At 39.5% G+C, this 17,646-nt stretch overlaps 1 non-coding gene across 1 annotated transcript; it reads right to left on the reverse strand.

Annotated features, from left to right (window-relative positions):
- Positions 1 to 1,217: 1,217 nt before the first annotated feature.
- On the reverse strand, positions 1,218 to 1,291 carry TRNAV-UAC (transfer RNA valine (anticodon UAC)). Its single transcript has one exon. It is a non-coding gene; the product is annotated as a tRNA-Val (tRNA).
- Between the last annotated feature and the right edge of the window lie 16,355 nt (positions 1,292 to 17,646).

The raw sequence follows: 17,646 nt of genomic DNA on the forward strand, positions 1-17,646 counted from the left end.
AAAGCCTAGATTATCATCAATTTAATTCTACAAATTGCCATGAGGCTTCTTGGACAATTTCTTGCACTAAAATTAATCCAACCAAGATTGGTCTCTCATGCTTCTCGCCCTCTTAAGGATTGTTTGGGGGGGCAATTACTGATGCTGACAACTAAGAGCCGAGAGATAAGAGCATTTTCATTATCTTCTTTTGTCTAATGCTCTTTATCTCCATTGTCTCAGGAATCCTCATTGAAGTGAACAAACCAACCTTGTTATCAAGCTATATCCAATCTAAATTCTTCATTTTGAAGCATAAAACTTTTTGCCCGCAAACCATCAAAGACCATGGTGGGGAGGTGAAGATTACTAGTAGGTGAAAAAAAAATATATATCTATGCTCTCCACCACACCTTCAAACTCCTCCATTCGTAGTGTCTCGAATTTGAGTTAGCTTCACTCCTTTAAACCTAACCTTTCTTGGTCTCTCTTTCTTCTCTTCCTCTCCCTAATCTATCATATGGGCTTTTTCTTTTCCTTTTTCTTTATCCTAACCTAGGAGTGTGGGCTTTCTTCTTTTTCTTAGTCTTCTCTCTTCTCATTTTCTTGTCATGTGCTGTGAGCTTCCTTTACTCGGATTGGGGTTTTTTTCTTCTCTCATTTTTCTACATTCCCTCTCCCTAGCATGGTATGGGAATCTTTTTTATTCTTTGGGCTGCATGCTCTTTTGGAGGAAATAAAGAATCTCTTATCTTTAAAAAAAAAAAAAAAAAAAAAAAATTCCTTAATAATTAAGATTTTACCAAATAATGCTTGTACCATTGAAATTCCCAAGGATGTGCTTAATTTGTGAGCAATGAAATTACAATAATACTAATTGGACACTTGTTCCTTTAGATAAGTGATAAAACTATGGGTCCCACATTATATTTGTATGCTATCCAACAATCTAATAGATGTAATCGTCAATGATGCTGGTAAAAACAAAAAATTTGGTTGGTTTAAACATAAAATGAGCCACACCGTAAAAAATGGTATATATGCCAATTAAGAATAATAAAATGCTCGGGCAGCCCATTTAGTGATTTAATAGGAAAGGTTTTGATGTCATAAACATAACATGTAGGCCTTCCCTTCTCACAAGGCACACTCTAGCAGAAAATTTTAAAAAAAAAAAAAAAAAATAGATAACACGTTAGTGCTGCTAGATTGATTGAAAACAAAAGATTTTACAGCATTGGTGCTGCTCAGGTTCGAACTGGGGACCTTCAGTGTGTAAGACTGACGTGATGACCGACTACACCACAGCACCTCTCGGTATTAAAGAATCTAAAAATATATTATTATTGTCAGATATAACATTAATCAGAATAAGGCATTACTACCACGGTGAGGGGTCACGTGTTAATCCGAACTTTCTATCCAGTGGACCTAATGGTTTAAGCTATTCATAGGAAGCGGATTGCGAAGTGAGTAACTCCCTTAGCGTACTGAGTAAACTTTGTGAGGTCCACCATGATTTATGTATTTTATCCGCTCCGACCATCCATTTTAACAAATAATTTTAGGCCTTTGGCCCAAAAATGAGGCATATCCACTATTCAAATGGACCACACCACAGGAAACAGTTGAATTGAATGTCTACCGTTTCAAAATGCTTGGGGGCCACAGAAGTTTTGGATCAAGCTTATATTTGTTTTTTTCCCTTCATCCATGTCTGCATGATCTTATGAACAGGTTGGATGACAAATAAACATCACTGTGGGGCCTAGAAAGGTTTCAACGGTGGAAATCATTATCTCCACTGTTTCTAGTGGTATGATCCGCTTGATCTTTGGATATACTTTAATTTTAGGCTCAACCCCTTAAATTAGATGGAAAAATGGATGGACGGAGTGGATAGACTACATACATTCAAGGTGGTCCCAACTGAGTTTACTCAATACGATTAGGGCGTACTGAGCGACTCAGTACGCAATCCGATTTCCTATTCATATAAGACTCGGATTCGGTAGTAACCCCTAGAAAACCGAGGTCTCAGTAACGGACAGTTCTGTAGACCTCACCATGATGTATGTGTGTTATCCATACCGTCCGTCCATTTTGTTAGCTCATTTTAAGGCATAAGTGCAAAAATAAGGCAGATCCAAACTCAGGTGGACCACCACAGGAAAGAGTGGTGATTGAGAACCCATCATAAAAAACTTCTTAGCAAAACAAACTGTTAATGGTCGACCTTGAGGGGCAGAAAGTAAAGTGATTGCTCTTATCGTTTCAAGTAGTAATTTTTGAAAAAGAAGTCATGCCTGAATTATACTCCTTGTTGGACGGTCTTGATTAACACACCAACCTGACATGTGTACTGTAGAGATGTTATCACCTCCCTTATTTCTTAAGAAACATATTTTAGTGGGCGAAACCTCTCCATTCTCCTGGATGGATCTGGATTTGGTGGCCTTGGCTTCATCCATGTCGACCGTCCACTAAGTCTAATACACTTTTCTTCCTATAACTGAGCAGAAATTGGGCAATCTTAAACATCTACTACTACACCTATCTTCTGTATGAAAAATCACGGTCGTCCAGCCTGTAATGTGAAAGACATGGGCGTGCCGTGGGCTAGGAATTGCTGAGTGGTCAGATGTTCTGCGAGCAGAGTCGCTGAGAGCTTGAAAGTGTAATGATTTTCTTGTATTTGGATGATACAAAAGCCTACAAACGTCATGTTTTTTTAGTCATGCTATTGTTGGGGATTTTCTCAACCATTTAGGAGAATAATGCCCTAAAATCACAGTATTTATATCTCAATGGGTTGACAATAGGCCCAGAACTTATAAGAGAGAAGTAGCCTAAGAGGCTCTTTATATATCTTGTGTTGGGACTTGTGAAAATACCAAGAGCAAAATCAAGCAAAATAATCACAATCGCACAAACAAACCCAACAAGAAGACAATTCAATTTTTACATAGAAAAACCTCTGTAAGATAAAACTACGGCACAAATCGACAAGTAATACACTATAAAAGCAAATTTACAAAAGATGATAGATCTTATACTGGTCTGAACAACCCTCGAATTTCCTTTGAAACCTTATCTATGCCCTTGAACCCTTTTTTTTTGGGGTGGGGGGAGGTTAGCTTGTTAGTACACCCACTGTCAATTCACACTTCACTGTTAGCCACCCCCACTATGCCCTTGAACCCTTTAGAACACCTTAGAAAGCCATAATCCTTCCCTAATCGCGATTACATCCAGTATATATATTTTTAGTTTTTCTTTTCATTTTGTTTAAGATGTTAGTCATGTTTGGCTAATCTCTTAGCTAAGGTTAAGGAATGAACATTTTAATGAATATTCGATAGTTAATTCATTTTTCAATAAAAGTTAAGGTTTTTGTGTTGAATTGTGATCGGATATGATTGAATTCTTACATTGGGAAATGAATGGATCTGTAATGTTATTTGATCTATTATCGCCACAAGATATATTAAATGTTATCCACTCTTTGCGATGTGATTAATTATATCTTCATGAGAGATCAAGCATATCATGATACTAATTTATGTTGGATGTTTTTATTGATATTATTGTATTATCTTTCAATCATAAGGGATTGAATTCCATATCTAGTTGAGTTATAAACTTGAGAAGACGAATTAAATTCAAAGTCTATTGATCAGGAATTCTTGAATCCTTAGTCTTTTTTTTAATTGTTTTTACAACTCTTCTATTCCGCTAGATTAAAAACTCAGACCAACCGTTATCCTTTATATAAGCTCTTAATATATTCTCAACAAATTCTCTATGGATCGCTATTGGTCTTGCAGAGTTATCACTACTTCATAGCCCTATACTTAGGGTTGTCAACCCTTGCGTTCAATCAAGTTTTTGGCATCGTTATCGAAAAATTATAATGGGAATACTTAGGTTTAGGTTAAAGTTTTGATTTCTAGTTCTAATCTAGGATTTTGTTTTTAGGGTGTAATTCTAGAAAGTTAGTTCTAGTTAGGTAGTTTTATAGATTTTTTTTAAAAAACTAACATTGTTTTGCTTTTTATTTTTTTCTAGCATTCTTAATCTTAATTCGTCTAAATCGGTAACTCCATTCCCTCGACTTATTCTTACTGCCTTTTAGCTGATTCTAATTGTCGTAAGATTTTTAATTCTCGTTGTAGGATTATATTATCTAGGTTTAGGTTTAGGACCTAGTTTTTTGTGCTTGATTCATACCCAAGTGAGTAAGGGACTATGCATAGCGACTTCTAAGTGAAGGAGGTCTAGTCGACCGGCTTTCCATCTACCGTCGAGTTAGAATATATCTGAGTATGCCTGAATCATCTCAAATCATGGTTTTGAATGCTCAAAACATAACTGAGAATGACTCATACTTTGAGGAGAATATGGTTAAAACAAGACAAAATTTCGATGAGATTCCTGTGTGAAACACCCCACTAGCTAGGACGATGTATTATGAGAACATAGCACACTACATTCAACGGTCAGACCTATGGTCACAACGGTGAAAATTGTACATCAATCCGTTGCTCCATTAGTGAGATATAGCCCATTGAATACACGGCCTAAATTGTGTATCATATAACACAAACAACATTTATTGTGTTAGGTCCATTATTAGACTTGGGCCCATGTGGGCTTAAAGATCACTTTATAAAATATAGGAATTATCACAATATAAGACAAGCACTACATGACAAATGAAGTGTTAGCACATATGAGACAATGCATTATGAGATAAAATGGATTCTACCCCAAAATTCATCATTAGCCCTCCCCTCATACATCAAAAACTAATAATGGTTCATGGCTACCTCATCCTACACGTACATATAATGTATGCCTTGTTTTATGCTACACCACTTCAAACAACCAATTGAAACACTCCACTTCATCATCTACCATGCATCACCTACAACCTACAATCAATAACATCCACTAGCCAATGCATGCTTAGATTTCATCTACATCGGCCAATGCATGCCTAGATTTCATCTACATCGGTCAATGCATGTTTAGCACCATCTACCTCATCCATCCACTACCCAAAGTATACATCACCTTCTACCTCACTTTTAACACCAACAAGACCCTCCCAAATTTGCCACCTCAACTCCCATTCTCTATAAAAGGGTATGGGCTCTCTTACACTTATATTTTTGCTACACTTAGAAAATTTCTAAAATTTAGAGAGAGAGAGAGTGGGGCCAAGGTGTGGCCTACCATAGAACTTGGAGGGAGTGGACCACTCATCATCATCCAGGCATTCATCCATTTGACGTGAGTCTACGCCCCCTCCTTCCATCCTCTTCTTCCTTCTCTTTTTTCTTCATTTTGTGTTTTGTTGATGTGTATGGGGCCCACTGGTGTGGGCCGCATTTGCATATAGGATTTGATATGGCAGTTAGAAAGGTGGCCTACATCGGTATGGTCCACTAGGATGAACATTATATCAACACCTTTCACATGTAATCCTCTTTTTCTATCTGCCCAGCAACTCATAAAAATTGTATAAAATCAATCGTTTTAAGATCTAAAGTAAAACTTAGTGATAGTATGTACCAACTATGAGCTAACCCTAGACCAAATTTTGTGGTTATCTAATGATCAAATCTCTCGTAGCATCACTTTTATCGAACTACTGTCCAGCAGCACACAGATGGTCTCAATTTGCTAAAAGAGGACTCATTTTTTGTCTTTTTAGTGGACCCAATAGAAACATATGATCATTTAGATTTATAGAAAATCGAAGTAACTTTCTAATGGTATATAATACAACTCGATTAGATTTCGGATGACTGAGATCTTGGCCTTATATGAAAATGTATCTAGAGGCTTGCGATGGTTACACATTATATTGGTCATACCTGTGATTCAAACGGTCATATCTATTTGATATTTTTTCTTAGTTTACTTAATTAAGTTAATTATCATATGTAAGGTCCCTATGGTTAGATTTTTTACTGATAGAATTATTATTATTAAAAATTAAAAAAAAAAGGACTGATAGATGCTTCTATAAGGGTAAATCTTAAATTGTTATATGTAGTTAAGATGGATCCAAGATCCTATATGGCTGAAAACTTATTTTTAGCATAATGATATATTCTAAGACCATTCGTTAGCTCAAATTTTTCAACAGATAGTCTAATCATATAAATTTGACTAACATAACTCATGTGTATGTTGTATATATGTTGTCTACGACGTTCATCCTCTTATTCTGAACCCACTTGAGAGAGGGACCCACTTCTGATTATGTATTTTATTAGGCCATCCAATCTAAAAAATCATGTGCATTGATGTGTGTGTTTTATTTATACTTCACTAGCGTGTTGGCCCCACTTGCATGTAGGCCTCTTTGACACCACATGGGGCCCCATGCTATGTAGCATATGGACCTACCATGGGGGATGTTTATTACACATGTCAGATTATTGTAATGTTCCACCACTTCATCAGGAACGGCCTCCAAATGTTTGAGAAGTGGGCCCAAAGCTGGGACAGATCCATTCGTAAACTGTATATCTAATTTTCTAGATTTTTGACCAACTTTGGGCCTCTATGGTGGACCCCACGTACATGATAGGCATGGGCCGCCACCCAAAATTTCTAGCCTATACCTATAGCTAGAAAAATAATATTTTACTTGGGCTAAAGAGGACCCCATATGATCGGGGAGCGGATCTTAAAATGGGGCCAGGCACAATTGTGCGGAAAATTTTGTGCTGAAAATTGAAATGCTCATATTTAGCCTTATGCCAAAAATTATGTATTTGCATCCAGCGGGGCCCAACTTATAGGTTTTGAATTCCATATGTAGGACTACCATGGGCACCTGACGGAAGGCCGAAAGTGGCCTCATGTGATCGTGGGATGTACTAAAAAACAGGACAACTATTTTTGTATTATATTTTCTGCACAGTCTCCCCAAGTACCCATGTTTGGGACATCATCGTAAATTGAACACACTCAGTTTTAAAGCCCATACATAGATCTACAAGATTTCTCTTTCCTTTCACCAGATGTGGGCCCCACAGGATCATGAAACTGACAAAAAAATGGCCCAAGACCACTTTTTCACCAAAATTTTGTTTGACATAAAATTTATGTGGAGCCACATCAGTGGGGTTCACCACTTTCACAAGGCATTTAATGTAGCATCTAAAACCAAAAAATGAACTCCTAAGTGGTGGTGGGCCCAAAACCTTAGCTGGGCCATTTAGTGTGGATTGTCTTATATGGGCCTTACCCTTCATCTAATGAGGCCGTCCTGACATGTTTTGTAAATGAGTATTATCTAACTTGTGAAATGTAAATTGGATAGATCTTGTTGCCCAATTGTTGTCTTAAAATATAGGTGACCATGAGCCCATCTAAACAAGGAAACCCTAATGCCCAACTTCTCCCAACACTAAGAGAAATCATTGGGGAGTGAGAAGCCCATCATGGTAACCTTCTTTGAGCCCGTTGGGCAGCCCATTGCCTAGTGGTTAGTGTACCTTGCATACTACCTCTAGTCAAGTGGACCACACTTAGTGAAGCCTATTTTAAAATGCATAAATTAGATAATTAGGCTTTTTCTTAGTTTGCTTGTGTATGTGGCTAGTGTGCCCAATATAATGTATGATGTGAAAGATGATAGTATGTTGCCCTTATGTTTAAAATTGTGTATTGTTTCTAGTTAATGGTGGAATATGTGGGGCTCACTTAGTTATGGAATATGTGGAGCTTTAGACCACTCGTTAGTGGGTCGTCGACATCGAAGCTATAGAAAGCACTTGCTGTAGTGGGCTTGTCATCCTATGTGGATTGGTTGGTCGAGATGTTTGGCCTAATTATACAACATTAAGTCATAAGTGGGGCACATGAGAGTGTGAAGAGAACCTTTTGTAGAGAATGGAACTTCCAAGATCTTTCCTAAAATGGAAGTTAATTATGCTATCTTGGAAGTATTTAGTGTTGAAAACTTCAGACCATCAATTCGCGATCAAATCACAAACATCGACCTTAACCACTGTCCTACAGATAAGCTTAAAGCCACATCCTTAATCGATTATCGTTCACCATTAAATTGGTTCTTTATCTGTATTCATCGATCAAGGTGATCGAAATGCAATGTGAGTGTAGCATTGTGTTGACCACCGTCAATGGTGACCATTTCATAGATTATATCGGTTGTGTCATTACAAATCGGGCCCCAATAGCCAAAATTGGTTATCCCCTTGTGATTGTAAGATTTAATTATATTTTTAGGGCAACCAAACCTTAAAAATCCTTTATGAACACCTTTTTGTGGTCAGCCCCTCTCTACATACGAATCTCATTACAGAAATATAAGAATAGGGAGAGTGAGGTAGAGAGAGTGAGTTTTTTGGATTGGAAAATGAGAGTTTAAGGATTTGGGATTAGAACCAGAAGAGGAAATGATATCAACAATTTCACTCTAGGAACTCATAACTAAGTTGGAGGTGATGACCATCCTTGCCAAGCTTCTATCTATTAGCCCAAGAAGTTACAACTAATGATTCCTTAATTATATTATAATTGTCTACATTACTTTTGTTGGATTTGTTTCAGTGTCATATTCTGTAATTCTAACTTATGTTATATTAATAACATATTAGATTAAATTCCTACTTTAACTATGTTAATAGGAGTTTATCTATCCCAATCATTATGGAATTTGTGTGTTTACTTTAAATTGATAATCATGTGCTTATAATTATATATACCTTAATTGACTTATTATGATAATGTATCATGGAATTATTTAATGTGCATGATGAATAGCTCACGAAGTAACATGGGTGTAAGGCCCGTATCCTACTTCGTACCGTTCTGTAGGTTCCCGCGATCCTCCCGATCGAATTCCAGCAACCTTCGACCCTTATCCGATGTTTGCGCACGATCCTAAGCCGAGTCCTGCAAACCAGAGTCAACTCATCCGAAAGTTGTACCCTAGCGACCGCGCCGTCGCCGCGGTTCCAATGCCGCATCTCGCGCGTCGAGGCAATACCCAGGCCAGGAGATGTGGGCCCGCGTTCAGTTCGAGAAAACACCGCGCATTTACAAACCCAAGAAAGATTTCAAATCATGTCCCATCAATCTCATCAATCACACCTCATGTCAAGTACACATCACCCCATCCCCAAGCAACCCCTAAAGTCAACACTCTCTTACATAAAGTACAACCATCACTCACCTTTTCACCCATCACACCAATCTCTATCTCTCTCTCTCTTACACCTCTCTCTCTCATCTCTCTCTCATTTTTCCTCCCAAGCAACCCACGTCCATGGCTCTTCATGGGAGAAGCTTTGTGTGGCCCACTTCTATCTCCCATCTCCACCATCCAAGTTTGATCACAACCGTTGAAATTGTTCATTTGGAGATCTAGCATGCATTGGCGGAAGAAGGAAGAAGAGATCTAAGGTAGGTGATCTTGTATTTGTCTTTTTGTGATTTAAGGGCCCATATTGGCGGGACCCATCTTGATGTATGTTTTGTATTTAAGAGTGACCCATAGTGGCAGGGTCCCTCCATCATCCGATCTCCCTCTCTCTCTCTCTCTCCCTTTTTCCATTTTTTGGCCCACCTTGATGTTGATCCTCACCATCCACGGTGTGGGACGGTGGGACCCACGCAGCCATGTAGCTTCTGTATTGCGTCGCAACCGTGGGCCCCACTGATGTTTGTGTTTCATCCAAGCCGTCCATCCAGATTGGACACTGGATGTTGAAGCTGCGTCGCTCCCTCTTTCTCTGTATATATATATATACTAAAAGATAATATTATATTATGGTGGGCCCCATGTGGGACCCACCTGATGAGGAGTGGATTGGCTGGGATTCCTCACGCCCCAGCCATATGGCTGATGGAGTGATGTCAGCGAGGTTCGTGGAGCCTACCATGATGTATTTATCTGCACCGTCCATTTGGACGGTGCTGTGTAGGGCCACAGTGATGTATCTGCTCTATCTACGTCGTCCACCATCTGAACAGTGGGCCATCCCACTGCAGGACATCAGCGGATTCTATGGGCCCCACATAAGGCACGTGTTTCATTCACGTCGTTCATCCAGGACCCAGGCTATAGGCTGGAATGAGGCAAATGCAAATCTCAGGTGGAAGCACACCGTGCGGAGCCCAGCACGTGGGACCCACCCACGTAAGAGAGGATTGGCTGGTCTACCACCATACCAGCACATAGCTAATGTGTTTACATCAGCTAGTGGCTCAAATCCCCACCGTCCATCTATTTAAATCCTAACTGTCCGTCTGATGGACGGTGGGCCAGCAGCCGCTGCAACTGCTACTGTATGTGCAGTCGCAAGCACCGTGGGCCACGCTGTGATGTATATATTTTATACCCCCACCGTCCATTTGTTCTTCATCCAAACTGTCCATCTGATGGATGGTGGGCTGGTACCCGCAACAAATAGCTGTTGTACTTGTGTCAGCAAATTCTGTGGATCCCGCCTGGGATATCTGCTTCATCCTGGCCGTCCATCTGGATGGGACCCACCATGAAATGTGTGATAGATCCAGCCATCCATCAGGTGGACCACACTGCAGAAATCAGTGGGGATTGATCATCCACCATTGAAACTTCTTGGGAGTATAGAAGTTTTGGAGCAATGATATTTGTTTTTCCTCCTTAACCAAGTCTTTGTGACCGTATGGACAAATTGGTGGAAAATAGACGTTATGGTGGGGGCCCACCTTGTCGTATGTATTTTGTATCCCCACTATCCATATCTGGACTGTTCTGATGAGGCCCCACCTAGATTTTTGTGTCTTATCTATGCCATCCAACATGGCCCACCTTGATGTATTTATTCTATATCCACTCTGTCCATTGGTCCACATGGGACGTGGGACCCACGTGATGTATGTATCTCCACCGTCCAGTCCTTGGATGGTGGTACTTACCTTGATGCACGTGTGGAAATGGATCGGCTGGAGTACCCTCACACCAGCTACGTACCTGTTATGATGTAGCCCACTTGATGTGTATAAGCCCATTAGTGTGGCCCAATGATGTAGCCCACTTGATGTATATAAGGTCCATTAGTGCGGCCTAATGATGTAGCCCACTTGATGTATATAAGGCCATTAGTGCGGCCCAATGATGTAGCCCACTTGATGTGTATAAGGCCCATTAGTGCGGCCCAATGATGTAGCCCACTTGATGTGTATAAGGCCTATTAATGCGGCCCATTGATGAAGCCCACTTGATGTATGTAAGGCCCATGTGTAGGGCTCACCTATTGTGGATTTGAGGCCCATAGGCGGGGTCCATTGTGACGTATTCATGGCCTATGGGCAAGGCCCATTGTGATGTATTCGAGGCCCATGGTTGAGGCCCAGTGCGAGGTATGTATGGTCGTTGCGTTGTGTGTGGATCCTTTGTATGGGCCACTCCTTGGGAGCAATGTTGGTTGAATGTCTACCTTGATAGGCAATGACGATTAGATGTCCTCATTGTGACCTTCTCTTAGGCTTTGTTAGGTTGATTATCGTGACCGATTTGTCGATTCTGAGTATCGGTCGATTTTGATTGTCGTGGCCGATTGACCGATTAGCGATCAAGGTCGATTACCGTGACCGATTTGCCGATTCTGAGTATCGATCGATTTTGATTGTCGTGGCTGATTGACCGATTAGCGATCAAGGTCGATTACCGTGACTGATTTGCCGATTCTGAGTACCGATCGATTTTGATTGTCGTGGCTGATTGACCGATTAGCGATCAAGGTCGATTATCGTGAACGATTTGCTGATTCTGAGTATCGATCGATTTTGATTGACGTGGCCGATTGACCGATTAGCGATCAAGGTCGATTATCGTGACCGATTTACAGATTCTGAGTATCGATCGATTTTGATTGTCGTGGCCGATTGACCGATTAGCGATCAAGGTTGATTATCGTGACCGATTTGCCAATTCTGAGTATCGATCGATTTTGATTGTCGTAGTCGATTGACCGATTAGCGATCAAGGTCGATTATCGTGACCAATTTGCCGATTCTGAGTATCGATCGATTTTGATTGTCGTGGCCAATTGACTGATTAGCGATCAAGGTAGATTATCGTGACCGATTTGCCGATTCTGAGTATCGATTGATTTTGATTGTTGTGGCCGATTGACCGATTAGCGATCAAGGCCGGTTATCGTGACCGATTCGCCGATTCTGAGTATCGATGGATTTTGATTATTGTGGCCGATTAACCGATTAGCGATCGAGGCCGGATATCATGACCGATTTGCCGATTTGAGTATTGATCGATTTTGATTGTCGTGGCTGATTGACCGATTAGCGATCAAAACTGGTTATCGTGACCAATTGTCGATTCCAATCGAGGCCGATTGTAGAGGCCGAGTATTAAGGCCAATTTCGATTTGTCGAGGTTGATTGTGTAGGCCGATTCCGATTGTCGAGGCCGAGTATTGACACCGATTCCGATTTGTCAAGGCCAATTGTATAGGCCAATTTCGATTGTTGAGCCCGATTTCGATTGTCAGGGCCGATTTCGATTGCCAAGGCCGATTGTCGAGACTTATGTGATGTACATGAGGCCTATGTGATGTGGCCCATTGTGGTGCATTTGAGGGCCAGGCGATGGAGCCCATTGTGATGTATATTAGGCCCATGTGAGAGGCCCATCGTGATGTGTATTAAGCTCTTGAGTGAGGTCATGGATCCACTATATGTTAGGCTCTATGTTGTCCATTCCTTGGGGGCAATGTTGGTTAAATGTCCACATTGTCGAGGTCGATTATGATTACATGATAGCGTTGTCGGTTATTGATACCGATTATGAGTACATGATAGCATTGCTGGTTATTGATACCGATTATGAGTACATGATAGCATAGCATCATGATACATGCCCATGCGCATCATCTACATGTTTGTTATAAGATGTGGTTGATCATTGCATATGTCATTGAGCATGTTGTTATGAGACTCCCTGATAGGCAGAGGTTATCTCACATGAGCACACGGTATGCGCAGGATTGATGCATGACTGGATTGTATGACTCATGCATCTTGCGTTGTGTGTTGTGATTACTATACGCCCTAGCGACATTAGGGGCGTAGCCTCCACAGGTATTTCGTGGATGGCCAGATGGGACACCGAAAATCTGTTCTACATGGGGTGCTATAGATATCCCTGGGTGAAAGTCCCTAAACCCTCTTGGTTCTAGAGGTTGCTCTAACGTCTAGACTGAGTGGATGCATGAGCGCATGAGGGCCGTATACCGTCAGGCCGCGTCTCCCACTGTGTCGTGGTCGGTTGGAAGGGGGTACGACCTTACCTGCCTGAGAGAAGGGGGCAATGCTAAGCTGAGTCTGACCAGCTCGAGGAATGGGTCCGCTATCGACGAGCTGAGCCCGATATTGGCAGGCAGATAGTGAGGTCTCTTCCACTCACCTTATTGCGCGCGATGGGGCGGCAATATGGTTTGGAGTGTAATAGACTCCGGTGATTTCTCAGAGAATAACCGTACTGATATGTGGACTTATTGAGTAGGAATTATATATTCATTCATTCACTATTCACTCGGGTTGGTGGTGCGTAACTATTTGTTACGTGTACCTTCGCATGACGAGGATTTCGGTTAGGCGCGCGACTAACCTGAGATCAGGAGTTTACCACATTGAGTCTGACTATCCAAATTTAGGTATGGGACTGGTTTGGATAGAAGTCCTTTGTGGTGGACCCCGTAGCTTGCGATACTACGTATTATCATCCCGACTTCACACTCCAGCATGGTCATTTCATTCGCACCGCATATCACATTGCATCCGCAGTACTTAGCATTTTGGGTTACTATGTTTCTGTACTTATATGGCCTAGACAGACTTAGCAGCATTTACATATTGCATTGTACTCTCGGCATCTGATATTTAGCTCTCTTTGACTCTTCATTTGTATAGTTAATTTGTATTGTGTATTCTGATATTGTTTGACTCATGTACTTGTCAGTATTTTCGCTTACTTTGATAACGTATGATTCATGACCTTGGGCTTATTTCGACATTGTATGATTATGTCATTGCGTTGAATACTTGGCACTTACCTTGTGCACACACTTACACCACCCTCTAAGCTTTCTATAAGCTTATGTATGATAGATGCGTGCAGGTGATGTTAGGTTGCGACAGTGTTGAGCTTGGAGGTGCGGCAGTCTTCTGGAGCTTGATTTTCGATTTATGTATTTCCCTTTCAGCATTGTACTTAAATGATTATATTAGTGGATATGTGATGATGATGTTGCCTTTGTGAATTGGGTAATCTTATAGTTATGCTTATTATGAGTTAAATGTATAAAAGAAATCCTCCTTGTATGATCCCAGAATCGGAATCTAGCATATGGATGCTAGGAACCGAGAATGGAATACTACGGAGGCTGTCGGCACCGGATTCGGCGATCGGGATTCCTGTGAATCCGATTTTCGGGTTTGGGGGCATGACAGTGGGGCTTACTATTGAGTATGAAATATTATATATTTCATCCATATTATGCATTTGTTTTATAAGAATATATGTGCTTAATTGATCTAATTATATATGTTTTCCTATGTGAGGTGATTTAAAGCTCTAAGATGAAAAGAATTATTAAAGAGAAGATTTAATGATTAAAGAATGACTAAGTAAATTTTAGAAATTATTAATGAAGAATTCAAGTGCCAAACATCTAAGAAAACCAAGTGCAAATGGAAAAGAAAAGACTGAAAAAATTACAAAGTATATTAACAGAAATAACAAATTGTCCGATCACACCTGATGTTAGTTCGGTCCAACCAAATGTGCACAGAACAGTCCAGCAAGAAACTGTGATTTTCGAAAGAAATTCGGCTTGACTTTTAGGTGCGACCAATGCCATGTTAGGTGCCATCGAAGGAGAGTTCGGTGCGATCTGTGGGAGATAGAGACTTCAGATATATTTTTGTGAAATTCGGTGTGACCGAAGATATGTTTGGTTGCAAGGTATTTGATTCGCCAAATACATCAAAATACATTATTATTGTATACTCTTTCATATGTATGGTGCGGCTGAAAACTCGTTTCTTAATTACTTCAAAACATTTATTACTATCTAATCAAAGGCCAACCCAACGTACGCCTTACGTAGTGACGAAGTACCAATCCGGAGCCGGTACTTCACCCAGTATCCCAGCCCTAAATGGGTTTACACAGAGGCAAGAGCTCGGGTAGTAGACATAGAGGATATCCTAAGTGCAAATGGTTTCGATCTCTCCATCAATGATGATCGTCGGAAGCAATGTCATAAGCATAAGCTCTGGTTCCAACCAAGTAGCAGCATGAAACCGCAAACTAACAACACTTTGTTGCACAATCTTCATTTTCGTCCACTTCCATCTCTCCAGTCGAAGCCTCTACCTCTGTAGTTAGTTAAAGCCTCTGTCTTCTCTGCCAAGGAGAGGACGAGATGCATTGCCAACGAACCGAACCTCAGTACCAACAAAGGAAACCATCACCTTTCTCTTGATATTCTTATATTCCATAGTCAATGCGACCGAAGCATGACAAAATTGCGTAAAATTAAAGTCAGTTCTAAGTTGGTGAGAATTTTTCTCATATAAAGGAGTGAATTTAGTCTTCCTGAACATGAGTTAGGGTAGAGGAGAAAGAGTAAGGAGTTGCAAAGCTTCTACGGAGTTCTTCTCTAATCCTCGGTTCTTCTTTGGTTTTTATGTTTTCTTATGAGTTTTGGTTCAATCATGTCTATGGTTGGCTAAACCTCTTAGCTGAGGCTAAGAGGTGAAGCGAAGCTTGTAGTTATTTTCAATATCTTAGCCTAGTTTAATTGTTAAACAATTATTTGATAATTGGTTTGAATGAAGATATTATTTTTATTTACTTTGATCCATTGTCGACTCTGAGCACATTAGATGCGTAGGAAAACTAAGAGTGATTCCTTATTTATTTTGCAAGGGATCTATTAAATGCATTGATCTATCGTTGGCTAAGGGTACAATAGATACTTTGAATTCCCTACGATTAAAACTTTGATGCTTTATGTGGGAACCAATTTAATCAAAGTTCAAATCTGTTTAGTATATGAATGCTAATTTAGCCGCTCTATTATCTAGCTAGATGTTGAGTGTGAAATATTACATATTTCTCCCTATTATACATTGGTTTTATAAACATGATAGTGCTTAATCGATCTAATTATGCATGTTTTCATGTGCGAGGTGATTTCGAAAGCTTAAGGTGAAATTGATGTCAAAAGGAAGATTTATGCTCAAAAGATTTCTAAATAAATATTTAGAGATTTGGAAGTTATTAATGAAGAATTCACATGTTAAAGATCTAAGGAAACCAAGTGAGGAATGAAGAGAATCGAAGATTTGAAGTGAAGAAAAAGAAAAGAAATCCTAAAAATTGTCCTAAAAAATATATTCTTGAAAATTATCCTGAAAAAACATATTCTGAAACTCTGAATCTAAAAAAATGAAAGTTCTGGAAGTCTATTTTGGAAAACTGCGCAAAGTGTATAAATTTGAGGCAGTTTCTAGATTTTTCTAATTCGGTGTAAAAGTCGAAGTTCCACAACTATAAATAGGACTCCCTAGGATGCTCCAAAGCATCTTATAGGGTTTAGAAAGGTCTCGAGGAGCATAACACAAGAGTGGAGCAGCTGTCAAAGAGTTTTTCTTCTTCCCTAGTTTATTTTCATACTTTGTTTAAGAGATTTGGTTTCAATCATGTCTATGGTTAGCTAAATTTCTTAGCTAGGGCTAAAAGGCGAAGCTTGTAGCGTGTTTGGATGATTATCTTACTTTGATTCTTGTTCTTATTGAACCTCATTGATTTATAGTTTGATATTAAAGAAATATTTTCAGTTTTTTAATTTATTGTGACTCAAATTACAATAGATGCTGTGATAGTTTTGGATATCTTCTTTTCTTATTTTGATATCGTGAGATTGGTAAATCCTGTTCTTCACCATCGTCTCTTGGGTATGGTAGGGTGATAGAATACATTCCAATCATCACAGTTGTCCTCCATTGAGAATTAAGTCAATGAAAAGTTCAAATTTGATTTAAATTATTTTATCTTCCAATTGGATAGGATATGACTTCAATTCCAATTGTGTTCTTTGAATCAAGTAAGGTAACATCTTAATGGCTACAAGTGGATCCTTGACACCTTAGTTCCTACCCTTAAATTCATAAGTTTTAATTAACATTATTCATCATCACTCTTAATTATTCATATTTTAATTTAGAGTTTTTTCTAATTCTAGTTCTAGTTATATTTAAAATACGTACAGGTTTAGTCCTTGTGGACCTCGGTCTTACCGAGTTATTACTATATCGCGACCCTACACTTAGGGTTGTGAACACTAGATAGGATAGGACTTCGATTCTAATTAAATTATTTGATTGAATCAAATGAATTAAACATTAAGAATGATTATAAGTGGATCATTGACGTTCTAGTGGTTTATCTCTATTTATTTCGTTCTCAATTATATCATTATTTCATAAATCAAATTCTCTAAATTAGTTTTAGTTATTATTCTAATTCTAAAGTGTTATAGAAATCACACAAATATCAGTTCTTGTGGGTTAGACCTCGATCTGATTGAGTTATTACTATATCGC

Source organism: Magnolia sinica, chromosome 5 (genome assembly GCF_029962835.1).
Source record: "Magnolia sinica isolate HGM2019 chromosome 5, MsV1, whole genome shotgun sequence".
In the NCBI taxonomy this organism is placed as follows: Eukaryota; Viridiplantae; Streptophyta; class Magnoliopsida; order Magnoliales; family Magnoliaceae; genus Magnolia; species Magnolia sinica.